Here is a 13,333-nt window from a genome sequence, read left to right as displayed (position 1 = left end):
CTTTTAGGATTTGAAATAGCTCAACTGGAATTCCATCACCTCCACTAGCTTCATTTGTAGTGATGCTTCCTAAGGCCCACTTGACTTCACCTTCTAGGTGAGTGATCACACCATCGTGATATTCTGGGTTGTGAAGATCTTTTTTGTATAGCTCTTCTGTGTATTCTTGCCACCTCTTCTTAATATCTTCTGCTTCTGTTAGGTCCATACCATTTCTGTCCTTTATTGTGCCCAACTTTGCATGAAGTGTTCCTTTGGTATCTCTAATTTTCTTGAAGAGATCTCTAGTCTTTCCCATTCTATTGTTTTCCTCTATTTCTTTGCATTGATCAGTGAGGAAGGCTTTGTTATCTCTCCTTGCTATTCTTTGGAACCCTGCATTCAAATGGGTATATGTTTCCTTTTCTCCTTTTCCTTTCGCTTCTCTTCTCTTCACAGCTATTTGTAAGGCCTCTTCAGACAGCCGTTTTTTTTGCATTCCTTTTTCATGGGGATGGTCTTCATCCATGCCTCTTGTACAATGCCACTAACCTCCATCCATAATTCTTCAGGCACTCTGTCTATCAGATCTAATCCCTTGAATCTATTTGTCACTTCCACTGTATAATTGTAAGGGATTTGATTTAGGTCATACCTGAATGGTCTAGTGATTTTCCCTATTTTCTTCAATTTAAATCTGAATTTGGCAATAAAGAGTTCATGATCCGAGCCACAGTCAGTCCCAGTCTTGTGTTTGCTGACTGTATAGAGCTTCGCCATCTTTGGCTGCAAAGAATATAATCAACCTGATTTTGGTGTTGACCATCTGGTGATGTCCGTGTGTAGAGTTTTCTCTTGTGTTATATGAAAAGTGTGTTTGCTATGACCAGTGAGTTCTCATGTCAAAACTCCATTAACCTTCTCCCTGCTTCATTCTGTATTCCAAGGCCAAATCTGCCTGTTACTCCAGGTATTTCTTGACTTCCTACTTTTGCATTCCAGTCCCCTATAATGAAAATGACATCTTTTTTGGGTGCCTCAAGGTACCTGCCCTTAAATTGAAGGAAAAACATAGGGATCAAGAAACAGAAAATAAGGCAAGTTTAATAACTATGCCTAGTAAAACAAAACTAAACAAAAAACCTTGGCATATGGAAATAACTGGAAGGGAACACACCAGAAACTTCCTAAAAATTATTATTTTTTTTAATTTATTTGACTACACTAGGTATAGCTGCAGCATGTGGATCCAGTTTCCTGACCAGGGATTGAACCCCTTAAAACCACCCTTAGACAAGAAGAAAGATACCAAAGCTTCACAGTCCACAAGGAAAGGGCCTTCCTCAACAACCATCTCAGATACTTCTGCTGAGGATAATGGCTAAGGAAAAAGCTCTCAGAGATATGAGCCAAGGGTCACAGAAAGAAGATTCAGGGACAGAACGAGAAACTGCATCTCCGGCAGTCGGCCTTGGGTAGAGAGTGCCTACCCAAAAGGATTCATCATTTTTGTGGGTCACTGACAGCTGTGTGTATCCTATTCCTTTTCTGACTGGAAGCTTTTATTGCAGTTATACTCAGGGAGGGACGCAGCTCAGTGAACCTAGGGAAGGCTACATAATTTGCAGTGTCCACTGCAAAATAAAAATGTAGGGCCCCAGGGGAAAGTTGCCATTAAAGCAGGGGTCCCCAACCTCTCGGTCATGGACTGGTACCTCCTGTCATATCAGCAGCAGCATTAGATTAGAAATAAAGTGCACAATAAATAAAATCTACTTGAGTCATCCCGAAACCATCCCCTACTCCTGTTCCAGGGAAAAATTGACTTCCATGAAACCAGTCCCTGGTGCCTATAAGGTCGGGGACCACTGCATTAAAGATACTAAAATATAAAACCTCATCCTTTCTTTTACAGCATTTTTTGACTTAATGGTATTTTATATTTGCTACTTAATGTTATTCTAAATAATAGTTAGTTTTACTACTCATCTCTCTATTGTGCCATGCCAGTTTTAAACACAAATATGAGAGCATTTAACTCATGTAGAATTACTGAAATTACACAATTCTTATTTTGTGGCTCAAGCATGCATATGCATTTTGTTCCTGCCAGAACAGTGGAAATGCTGCATACTCTGAATTCAACTGATTTTATTTTGCTTATCCATGTATGCACATTCCTTCAATACTCTTTACTACTTTTGGCTCACTGGTGAGTAAGGAAGGAATGAAAGAAGGAACTATGATTGCTCCATCTTTCCCTTTCCTTCTATGACATCATTTTGTGTAAGTGATTGGCTAATACAGGGAAAGACAGCACAAGAGAAAAGGATATGTTAATAATGCTCCTTGGTCTTTCGTATTTCTTAGAATGCCATTGCCTTCTTTCTGTGTTCAGAGCAAGTTATTCGTTCAATCAAAGCACAGTCTTTCAGTGACTGGATGGAGCCTTCGATGAGCTCACTTAGGGAGAGATGAGTAAGCTCTTTGTGCGGGAAAAAGAGTGAAATGAATATTTGTTAAATAAAGAGATAGAATATTGTACTCACCAAAACCTATTTCTTTTTTCCTTCAGGACACATAGTTAGACCACATTTCCCAGCCTCCCTTATAGATAGATATGCCATGAGACCGAGACCTGTCAGATGGAATGTGGGCAGAGAGATGTAAGAATGCCCACCAGCACTGTGCTTGGCCCATAGATACTCTGCCGTCTTTCTTCCCTTGTTCGCCAGGGAAAAGCAGAGGTTTTGGCAGAGACCTCCAATCCCCAAAAGAGATGATTGAGCAGATTTGGAAAGGTCCTGAATCTCACTAAATTCTTTGAGCAAGGGACGAAATTCTAATGTGTTAAGCCCCTGAGATATTTAGGCTTGTTGATTATGTTAGTCTCTTCTGAATAGGAGAAACTTCTACCCTAATAAGAAGCTATTTTTAACAGGGATTTATCATCATGAGGACTTCAGTAGCAACAAGACAAGTCAGGTTGTCAGCTGATCCTGGAGACTGGACAGACACAAGGGTCAATTCAGGGACTTAAAGATGTTGGTGGTGGGGAATCATTGGTGGAGGAGGCCACTGGTTAATTACAACATCTGGGTCTAGAACTAACCATGGATGTGTATGTTAAAGTTATAGTTTTAAAGTTGGTAAGCCATGGTGGAGAGGGGTAGGGTCAAGAAGATTTTATAAAAAATCAATATTATATATAGTTTCTAAGAGACCTTCGGTGAGACCTAAGTAACACCTCTCCACCCTCGCTTCTTTATTCTTTATTATTATGACAACTGCTTATTTCCTTCATGACATGTAAAACAGATATTCATTATATATTTAATTGCTGAATTCTTCATTGTCTGTTTCACCCAGGAGAATGTGTTTCATAAGCTTAACTCAGTTTTATTAACTCCTGTGTCTAATAAAGTGTCACTGAATGAGTGAATAAATAAGTAAGTATGTGAAATATGCAAAAACTACACTCACTCATTGGGACATTGAACACTTCAGATCCTCTTCATTTGACTCCTGCCATGTCCTCTGGTACATGGTGAAAGGCTCTCCCATGATTGAGCTCAGTCTTGCTTTAATGGATTGCTGACTCATGTGCTTCAGTCTCTACAGCACTGGACACCCTATTCCCTAGACCTCTGCCATTTGCCTGATGTTACTACCTTTGCCCAATACCTGCCCTGCCTTTGCTTAGGTAGATCTCTTAGGCCTTCTTCCTTGGATTTGGATGCTTTGTCCTTAGATGTTGCTGTTGTTCAGTTGTTACGTACTGTCCGACTCTTTGAGACCCCATGGACTGCAGTATGCTGGACTTCCCTATCCTTCACTATCTCCTAAAGTGTGCTCGAACTCATGTCCATTGAGTTGGTGATTCTATCCAACCCCATGCTCATCTTCTCATCCCTGACTTATCTTTAGACTCATGATTTTGTGTGTTTGCTACCTGTCCAACTGATACTTGCTTCATACCCAGGATCATGAGTCTCCTTTCTGCCATTCTGAGTCTAAGCACACCCAGAGAGCAGCTGCTTTTCAGCTCTCTCTCCAAATGTCCTTAAGCATTCAACACAGAACAGGTTATTCGGGCTCAGCTCACCAACAATCCTGAACTAATGTGAACTAATGTGGTTCATTTCAAACACGTACACTTTTTAAAATAAAATGGGACTGCTTAAAATAAAAGAGGAAAGGATTTACTTCAAAACTAAATTGTTGTTTCAGTTGCTAAGTTGTGTCCGATTCTTGCAACCCCATGGACTGTAGCCTGCCATGCTCCTCTGTTCCTTCTCCAGGGGATCTTCCAGACCCAGGGATCGAACCTGTGTCTCCTGCATTGGAAGGTGGATGCTTTACTACTGAGCCACTAGGAAAGCCCTCAGCACCAAGTACTACTGGGGGGAAACTGTTGATACTGTGTTAATCAGGCACTAATCTCAAGGAAGGTCTGGAAGTTCAGGGACTATGTATATACTACCTTAAATGTGCTCTGCACATAGCAAGTACTCAATAAATATTTTCTTATGGATTGCTTAGTTGTTGTGACTAAAACTTCATAATTTTGACTGATATTGATGTAGTGGAACATGTCAGAAAGTCTGTTCCTAGTTCCTGTCCTCTTTAGTAGCCTTGGCTTACTATCCATATGATTACGGTCTGAGGTCTCTCATAGCTACATTTTATCACAGTAGTGACAGCACTGAAGTGGCTGAGTGGATGTAGAAACTGTTCATAAAATCATTTCAAGTAAAAGGCTTCAATATCTTTCTGCTGTTATTCAAATCTATATCATTATTTACTACAGAACATAAAATACAAAGTATCATGTATTTCCTCCATTATTGAACTAATACCAGCCAAACCTGTATAATACAGTTGGTCACTCAGAATTTGTTTCCTCAAGCATCCTATTCTTTCACTAAATTGAGGATAACTGGAATTAACAGTCTCATGGACTTTAAGGGAATTCATTGCAATAGATGAAAACTTCGGTGTTTTGCAATGAACAGGCCATGGGCAGTGGATGCAGAAAACTGGGAAGTTATTATGTATCTGTATTGAGACAAACACTTCACTGCTGCTGACAGACTGTAACATTTTATTATATGAAAAAAAAAAAGTAAGCCCAATGGGTTGCCATGGAAATGTTTATGATGTCACAGAGGATGATTACACTCGTAATCTATAAGCAGCAAGAGCAGATGTGCTTGTAAGAAACAAAGATCTTGTTTTCATACAAATGTTCTCAAAATAAGACACAAAAGAAGAAAAATACCCAGAGCACATGATGCAAAGGAAAAGAACTGCATCAAAATAGAATGTTTTACAAAGTTTTCCATAAAGCTTCAGCTGCTCCTCAGAGCACAACCAGCTTGAACATGGATAGCAGACGTGAATTACAGTACTCACAAAATTAGTATTCAAGCCGCACAATCTTGCTTTTCAAAGACTTCAAACATACTTGCATGCACAATTACAGAAGCAGGTAATGAGGGAGATTTTGATTTTTCCTCTATTGTTGTTATTGTACTTAGCTAGATACGTCTCTATAAAAATTGCTTTGTTAACTATAAAAGTAAGCAATATTTATTAGTTCTACTGAAAAGATCTTCTGGTTCTTATTTTAAGATACATTGGATAATTTTCCTAAAACACACATTATTCTGTCTATGGAGATGGGCAGCAACATATCAGCTTTTAGTAAAGAATCAAAGCTCAGTAACAATAACCTGCAAGCTATAGTAATTTTTTTTACAATTTTATTATTTCACATCACAATTAATTTCACTTCAATTATTAGAGATTTTTAAAAGGATATTCAAAGTTTATGACTTGGACCTCCTGGAATATATAGATAGGATAAATAATATATCAAATGAATGAGTTGTGTCAAAATATATTACAGTGCTTTCATTATGTCACTTTAAACTTAATCCTATACCATGGTGGTCATTGATACCCTCCCAAGTTAATTCTTCAGATTCTTAAATCAGTCTGCCACAATAACCTTAAATGTTTCTTAGAATTAATCAAAGTTTAAATAATAAAAATGAATTAATTATAATAAAGTTCTCCATGCAATAAAAAAAACTCCATCCAACTTGCAACATGGATTTCCTAATAAAAATTTTAATTCTAATGTAGCTAAATGAAAGATATGAACTGAGTGGAAAGGAGGTGAACTAACAATTCCAACAATTCTGAAAATATATTGCTCTTAAAGAAATCTACCATAGAACAATGTTTTAAATGAAAACATAAAAGGTAAGATTAAAATATTAATATATTGAGCTATAAATCGGCATTACTATTAAGTAGCATATGCTTATACATTTAATTTTACTTTCAATTTAATGTCCAAAGTAACTTTTTATTTCCATTCAAATGAAAACTTAATTTGTCAGTTTCACTGAGAGGTAAAAATACTAAAATTACCTAAAAGAAAAATAGATAGAAGTTAAAGATTAAAAATTAAAAGTCACCATGTTCTCTAGCCTTAGTTAAAAGAAATTGAGAATAAGTAACAGGTGTTTCTGAAAGCTAGACTTTAATCCTAGTTTTAGTTCTGTGATCACATTGAAGTCATACACTATTTTAAGACATAAGCTCACTTTTAAAAAAGTATATAATATGGATACAGTACTCTAAATGGACACCAATGCTAGAAGTGCACAATGTGAACTGAAATACTATAATATAATCTCTAAAGAAGAGGACTAAAAACACTTAAGAGATAGGCTTTTTCTAAACACTGCAAAGATTTAGGAGAAACAACGAGATGTTCATTTAACAACTGCAAAAGGCAGTAATAGTTTGGTTGATTTAGTCAAAGGCCTAAATTTTTTAAAAGGCATAGATATTTGAAAATAGAAAAAGAAAAAGGAAATTGCATTAAAAGTGATTTTTAATGAATGATTAAGCAGCATTGTAGTATTTTATACTATATTATTGATGAGGGATTCACCTCTATGATAATTTTTATTAAAAATGATAATACCAAATCTGTATAAATCACTCTATAAAGAAATAAGGATGCTAAAGAAAAAGACTCAGTCTTTCTATAAAATTTCTCTAGTATACTATGGGAGATAAGATACAGACACATGAAAAAATAGATTTTCAGTTCAGTTCAGTTCAGTCGCTCAGTCATGTCCAACTCTGTAACCCTAGGAACTGCAGCACGCCAGGCTTTCCTGTCCATCACCAACACCCAGAGCTTGCTCAAACTCACGTCCATTGAGTCGGTGATGCCATCCAACCATCTCATCCTCTGTCGTCCCCTTCTCCTCCCACCTTCAATTTTTCCCAGCATCAAGGTCTTTTCAAATGAGTCAATTTTTCGCATCCAGTGGCCAAAGTATTGGAGCTTCAGCTTCAGCATCACTCCTTCCAATGAATACTCAGGACTGGTTTCCTTTAGGATGGACTGGTTGGATCTCCTTGCAGTCCAAGGGACTCTTGAGAGTCTTCTCCAACACTACAGTTCAAAAGCATCAGTTCTTCGGTGCTCAGCTTTCTTTATAGTCCAACTCTCACATCCACACATGATTACTGGGAAAATCATATACTTGACTACACGGACCTTTGTTGGCAAAGTAATGTCTGCTTTTTAATATGCTCTCTAGGTTGGTCATAGCTTTTCCTCCAAGGAGCAAGTGTCTTTTAATTTCATGGCTGCAGTCACCACCTGCAGTGATTTTGGAGCCCAGAAAAATAGTCAGCCACTCTTTCCATTGTTTCCCCATCTATTTGCCATGAAGTGATGGGACTGGATACCATGATCTTAGTTTTCTGAATGTTGAGCTTTAAGCCAACTTTTTCACTCTTCTCTTTCACTTTCATCAAAAAACCTCTTTAGTTCTTCTTCACTTTCTGCCATAAGGGTGGTGTCATCTGCATATCTGAGGTTACTGATATTTCTCCTGGCAATCTTGATTCCGGCTTGTGCTTCATCCAGCCCAGCATTTCTCATGATGTACTCTGTATATAAATTAAATAAGCAGGGTGACAATATACAGCCATGATGTACTTCTTTCCCAATTTGGAACCAGTCTGCTGTTCCATGTCCAGTTCTAACTTTTGCTTCTTGACCTGCATATAGATTTCTCAGGACCCATGAAAAAACAGATTTTACTGTGAGTTAAATAACATTATTGATGTTGATAGTAGATGCCTAAATAAGTTAACCTAAATAAAATTACAGAGTGTGTATTTATAATGTATGGTAGAAACATAGATCCAGGACACAAATACAAAACGTGGTTTAATGATTCAATATAACTAGAGCAGTTTATGCATAAGGTGTGAGTGAATACCTTGTCATTTCATACACAAAGCTTTTGTCTACAGATTTTTGTCTTTGATTTCATTAAAAATGTTCAAGTCAAAATTTTCCATCTTAAAGACTCCCAACAAGAGAAAACAAAAACTGCATTCTTTTTTAGTCTTTGGGGGAGATAATTTGCAAAGTCTAAACTTTTCATCCCAGACCTGAGTATGGTTGAGTTGAGTCGTTTGTTGCTGGGTGAGGTTTTTCAAGTCAATGACACAGAGGCTCTAGTTTTCAGTTGGCTGAGGTCCATATAAAAAAGTCTGAATCTGACATGTTTTATTAGGAGGAGGGTGTTTTGAAGAACAAGCATGACATATGGGTATTTTGACTGATGTGGCAGAGAATATGTTTATTTTTCTGATTTTCCTTTTAAAAAATGAAAAAAGATAAAAATACTGAGAAGGAGCTCAATAGAAACATAAGATACAAAGCAATGGTCAGCTTTTATGTCATTTTAATAATTAATTGCCCTAACTGCAATCACACTGACTTCAGAATGTCTTTTGCAAAACTGCCACTCAGAATATTTGCTTACTTAATTAAGTAAAGAAACACAATATAACCTTTACCAGGGAGCAGAGCTGGTCTCAGCCTTGATTTGATCAGTTACAAATATTACTTCATTTAATTCTTATTTAAAAAAAAACCTTATGAGTTAATTTATATCATTAGTATCCACTGTTAACAGACGAGGAAATAGAGTTTAAGAAACAGTTTCAACTGTTAAGTCACAATAAATGACAGAGCTGGGATCTGACCCTAGGCCTTCTGAATTGAAGACTCTGGATCATTGTGGCACCAAAGGCACTTTTGTCACTATCAGCTGGGTCAAATTTGTCTTGGAGCACTGAGCTGGGAAATGTAGTGCGTTTGGGCTGCTGATTTCACAGCTTCTTAGATAATTAGGACTATATCATCTATAGCAAGTTTCCTCTTTTGCCTGATTACCATGAATTCAGAAGTATGCTTTGTGTTCAACTGCAGGTTTTTCGAACCAAAAAAAAATTTTTTTTCTTTCCCCTTTGCTTTCTTTTACGTTATACATAGGTTTTCATCTTATTGTTCTCTGGATTTGAGTTTAAATTCTTTTAGAAATTATTGGAGGATCAACCAATGATCAACTTCTAACAGCATCACTGACTCGACGGACCTGAGTTTGAGCAAACTCCGGGAGATAGTGAAGGACAGAGAAGCCTGGTGTGCTGAAATTCATGGGTCTGCAAAGAGTCGGACACAACTGAGAGACTGAACAATAGCAACAGTAACCAGAAATTAGCCTTGAACAGAACTTCTTTTTTCCAGTTGACAAACCAAAAAATTACAGAAGATCAGCAGTGACTCCTATCAAACATTTAAGATAAGACATGGCTAAACTAAGTGGAAAGCTCACCTGAAACCAGCGATCTTAACTGCTTCTAGTATTTAATGATAAAAGCACATATATTTAGTTAATTTTGAACTTTTCAAGGCATTCATTCTTTCCTTCAGTAGCACCAGAACCTCTGGTCACTCTGTTCCATTCTATTTCATCTCTTAAAAAAGTGCTGGTTATAACACACTAAATATGTAGCCCATAAATGGGTTACAACCTGAATTTGAAAGACATTGTTATAGGAAACATTTTTTGAACCTCTACATCACTTCCAATACTCTGATATTCATTTAGAATGGAGTGGGAAGGTAAGGAGCTGCTGCTGCTGCTGCTAAGTCGCTTCAGTCGTGTCCGACTCTGTGCGACCCCACAGACTGCAGCCCACCAGGCTCCCCCGTCCCTGAGATTCTCCAGGCAAGAACACTGGAGTGGGTTGCCATTTCCTTCTCCAGTGCATGAAAGGGAAAAGTGAAAGTGAAGTCACTCAGTGGTGTCCGACTCTTAGCGACCCCATGGACTGCAGCCTACCAGGCTCCTCCGTCCATGGGATTTTCCAGGCAAGAGTACTGGAATGGGGTGCCATTGCCTTCTCCATCCAGCTTTGAATTTTATCATGCAATGAAAGACATAACTACATAGAAAAATATTTCAAAGCCATGTGGATGGCTTAGAAACAGAAAACAAGTTTGTGAATCACAGTTTTAGGCAGTGAGACTGATTTCTTATCATGAGGTAATTCTGAAAAACTGTGCATACATTTTTAAATAAATGATTCATAGTTTGAATCAATGCTGTATGCTTTCTACTTTAAGCATTCCTATGGACAATCTATTTGTAAATTAAAATGAACATTTTTAGAAAGTGAAAAACCCCACTCATTTTAACTTACATATTTATTTACCAAGATGACTGAAGAATACCTATAGCTCAGGGAAATGGCTTTATCTATATTTCTATAAGCTACATTGGCAAGCTTTATGTCTCAGTTGTATTATCCTTTATTATTTGTCGACTTCAATACAAATTATCTCATTGACTTAAAGGTCTCCTTTGAATAATCTATAATGGAGATTTCTGTTTTTAGTGAAAGTAAAACTGTTTCTTTTTTTTAAGAAAAGAATCTTCAATTCTATTTTGATTACATGTTATGCTGGTCTTTGAAGGCACATTTTGGCCTATGGCTGTGACGAGAAACAGATATAAGAATATTTTGCTTTTATCAAGACTGTTAATTTCTATTTGATTTTTGGTATTGTCGTCTGACTTATTTTCTCTTATCCTTTTGCCATCAGCTCTCAGTGTATAATGGTTGGCAAAATCCAGTGACTTTGGTGAATAAACCAGGCTTTATGTGATCCAGAGGCCTTAAGCTGCCTTGTTTTCTTACCCTGATTTTGAAGGAAGCAATGGAATTGAGTTGGCAGAGAGAAAGCCGAATCTGTCAAAGTTCAGAGGAAATAGTGCTCGAAACATAAGTGCAAGTATTAATATAAGCAAGCTATCATCCAAACTAGTGGCCATTTTATGACAATGATCTGTAGGAACTTGGACAATGTTAACTGTTTGTAAAGAACTATTACCTGAATCTTTCATCTTGTAAAACAAGAACTGCTACAATCTCTGGCCACAAAGTTAAGATATAGATAATAACAGGCATATTTAACCTCCAAAGGCCTCATTGTTCATCTGATTCCAATTTAAAGGAGTCAGAAAGTTGGTAAGAAAATTGAAATGGAGATGGGAGCTCCAGTGATCAACACATTTCTTTTGTACTCTCAGTTCAAATACTACCAGTATTTGGTATCTCCTCTCCTCTGATTCAATGCTCCATTACTTCACTTCAGTTCAGTTCACTCAGTCGTGTACAACTCTTTGCAACCCCAGGGACTGCCAGGCTTCCCTGTCCATCACCAACTCCCAGAGTTTACTCAAACTCATATCCATTGAGTTGGTGATACCATCCAACCATCTCATCTTCCATTGTCCCCTTCTCCTCCCAACTTCAATCTTTCCCAGCATCAGGGTCTTTTCCAGTGAGTCATTTCTTGGCATCAGGTGGCCAAAGTATTGGAGTTTCAGCTTCAGCATCAGTCCTTCCAATGAATATTCAGGACTGATTTCCTTTAGGATTGACTGATTTGATATTCTTGCAGTCCAAGGGACTTTCAAGTCTTCTCCAACACCACAGTTCAAAAGCATCAATTCTTCAGTGCTCAGCTTTCTTTATAGTCCAACTCTCACATCCATACATGACTACACACTACTTCATCCCCTTCCAAATCTTTCTTATATAGTCTTTGGAACTCTTCTTTCAAACAAAACAAACAAACAAAAATAAGCAAATCCATATTATGTTTTCTCACTTATTTAAAAATAATTTATTTCCTAAATGAAAGAACTTTTCCTTGGGGCTACTACTCCCGTTTAAGGCAGGGGGAACACGTTACTTCACATAGAAACAAGGGCACTTTTAAGAGTAAAATATAGCACTATTAATAACTGTGTCGGGATCACAGGTGTAAATTAGGGTTGTTATGGGTAAACTCGATGCCATGGTCACCCTAACTATAATTTCCATTTCCTCTGATGCTCCTTCTTTTCTGCTGCTCTTCACTGCCTCTCCTACTTGCTGTAATTTATTAGCTGCCTCCTGGGACTCACTCTTCAAAGACTAGTTCAGTATCTTCCTGTTCTCCCAAGACCCAAAATAATCTCCTGATTATCCTGTCACTTTTCTCATAATCCACATTCTAGAGGTCAGGACTTCTCAGCCTCCAGTCTGGATCCTGCTATCTTGTCCTCAGCAGAGATACCAAATTTCTCTTCATAGTCCTCTATACTTACATTATGTGTCACTCAGAATTCCCTCTTATACCAGTTATTCAACCCCAATGGAATCCAAGCTCTCTGTATTGCTCTACTTCACTCTTGGTCAGTACCTGATCTATTAGTATCCTTCTCTGTATAGCTTACTCAATCGTTCATTGTTTCAATCTATTTCTTTGAACTAAACATCTTTGATCAGTCTTCCAGCTCCCTACCTGGTGGAATTTCTACACTGGATACATGTTGTGGTTCGTTTCCAGATTATACCTAGACTGTGAGACCGGCTATTGTTAACAGTATGGAGCACACTGGTGGCTTACTTGTGGTCACCAGCCTCAACTAGTTCCTCTATTTCACCCATCAATTTTCCATACTTTTTTTAAAGTTAGTCTCTCCCATATTCTTTGTAGCAACCTATACCAAGCTTATTCACTCTTTTCTTAAAACTTGGAATACAGTCACTTGTCCTTTCACTCTTTTTTTTTAAATTATTTTCTATTTTTTAACTTTACAATATTGTATTTGTTTTGCTATACATTGACATGAATCCACCATGGGTGTACATGTTTTCCCCTTCCAGAACCCCCCTTCCACCTCCCTCCCCATCCCATCCCTCCAGGTCATCCTGGTACACCAGCCCCAAGCACCCTGTATCATGCATTGAAGCTGGACTGGCGATTTGTTTCACATATGATAATTTACATGCTTCCATGCCATTCTCCCATATCATCTAGCCCTCGCCCTCTCCCATAGAGTCCATAATAGTTGGCTACTAGAAAGCTACACATTTTGTGGCCTGACTTAAGGAAATGTTTACA

The 13,333-nt window shown here is 37.6% G+C and overlaps 1 protein-coding gene and 2 long non-coding RNA genes across 25 annotated transcripts in view; 1 reads left to right on the top strand and 2 right to left on the bottom strand.

Moving 5' to 3' along the window:
- Positions 1-415: 415 nt before the first annotated feature.
- LOC145542965 (uncharacterized) lies at positions 416-5,064 on the bottom strand. The gene is made up of 3 exons (XR_014080317.1): positions 3,463-5,064; positions 2,529-2,617; positions 416-1,031 (listed from the first exon to the last, which is right to left on the bottom strand). It is a non-coding gene; the product is annotated as an uncharacterized LOC145542965 (long non-coding RNA).
- A 2-nt stretch (positions 5,065-5,066) lies between these two features.
- LOC145542968 (uncharacterized) lies at positions 5,067-12,393 on the bottom strand. Its single transcript, XR_014080320.1, has 2 exons — positions 10,257-12,393; positions 5,067-10,112 (listed from the first exon to the last, which is right to left on the bottom strand). It is a non-coding gene; the product is annotated as an uncharacterized LOC145542968 (long non-coding RNA).
- Positions 5,157-13,333, top strand: part of IKZF2 (IKAROS family zinc finger 2) — a 188,741-nt gene continuing 180,564 nt past the window's right edge. For 17 of the 23 annotated variants that reach the window (XM_081583007.1, XM_081582987.1, XM_081583000.1 and 14 more), the window contains exon 1: positions 5,157-5,470. The gene's annotated coding sequence lies outside the window, so the exon portion shown is untranslated. Of the gene's footprint in view, positions 5,471-6,129; positions 6,250-10,981; positions 11,167-13,333 lie in introns of all 23 variants that reach the window. The other 6 variants (XM_081583001.1, XM_081582986.1, XM_081582996.1 and 3 more) reach the window with 2 other exon arrangements.

Source organism: Giraffa tippelskirchi, chromosome 3 (genome assembly GCF_054371585.1).
Source record: "Giraffa tippelskirchi isolate mGirTip1 chromosome 3, T2T-mGirTip1v1.2.pri, whole genome shotgun sequence".
Classification (NCBI taxonomy): domain Eukaryota; kingdom Metazoa; phylum Chordata; class Mammalia; order Artiodactyla; family Giraffidae; genus Giraffa; species Giraffa tippelskirchi.
Note: the sequence above shows the minus strand (reverse complement) of the source record. Positions and strands in the feature narration are given on the sequence as shown.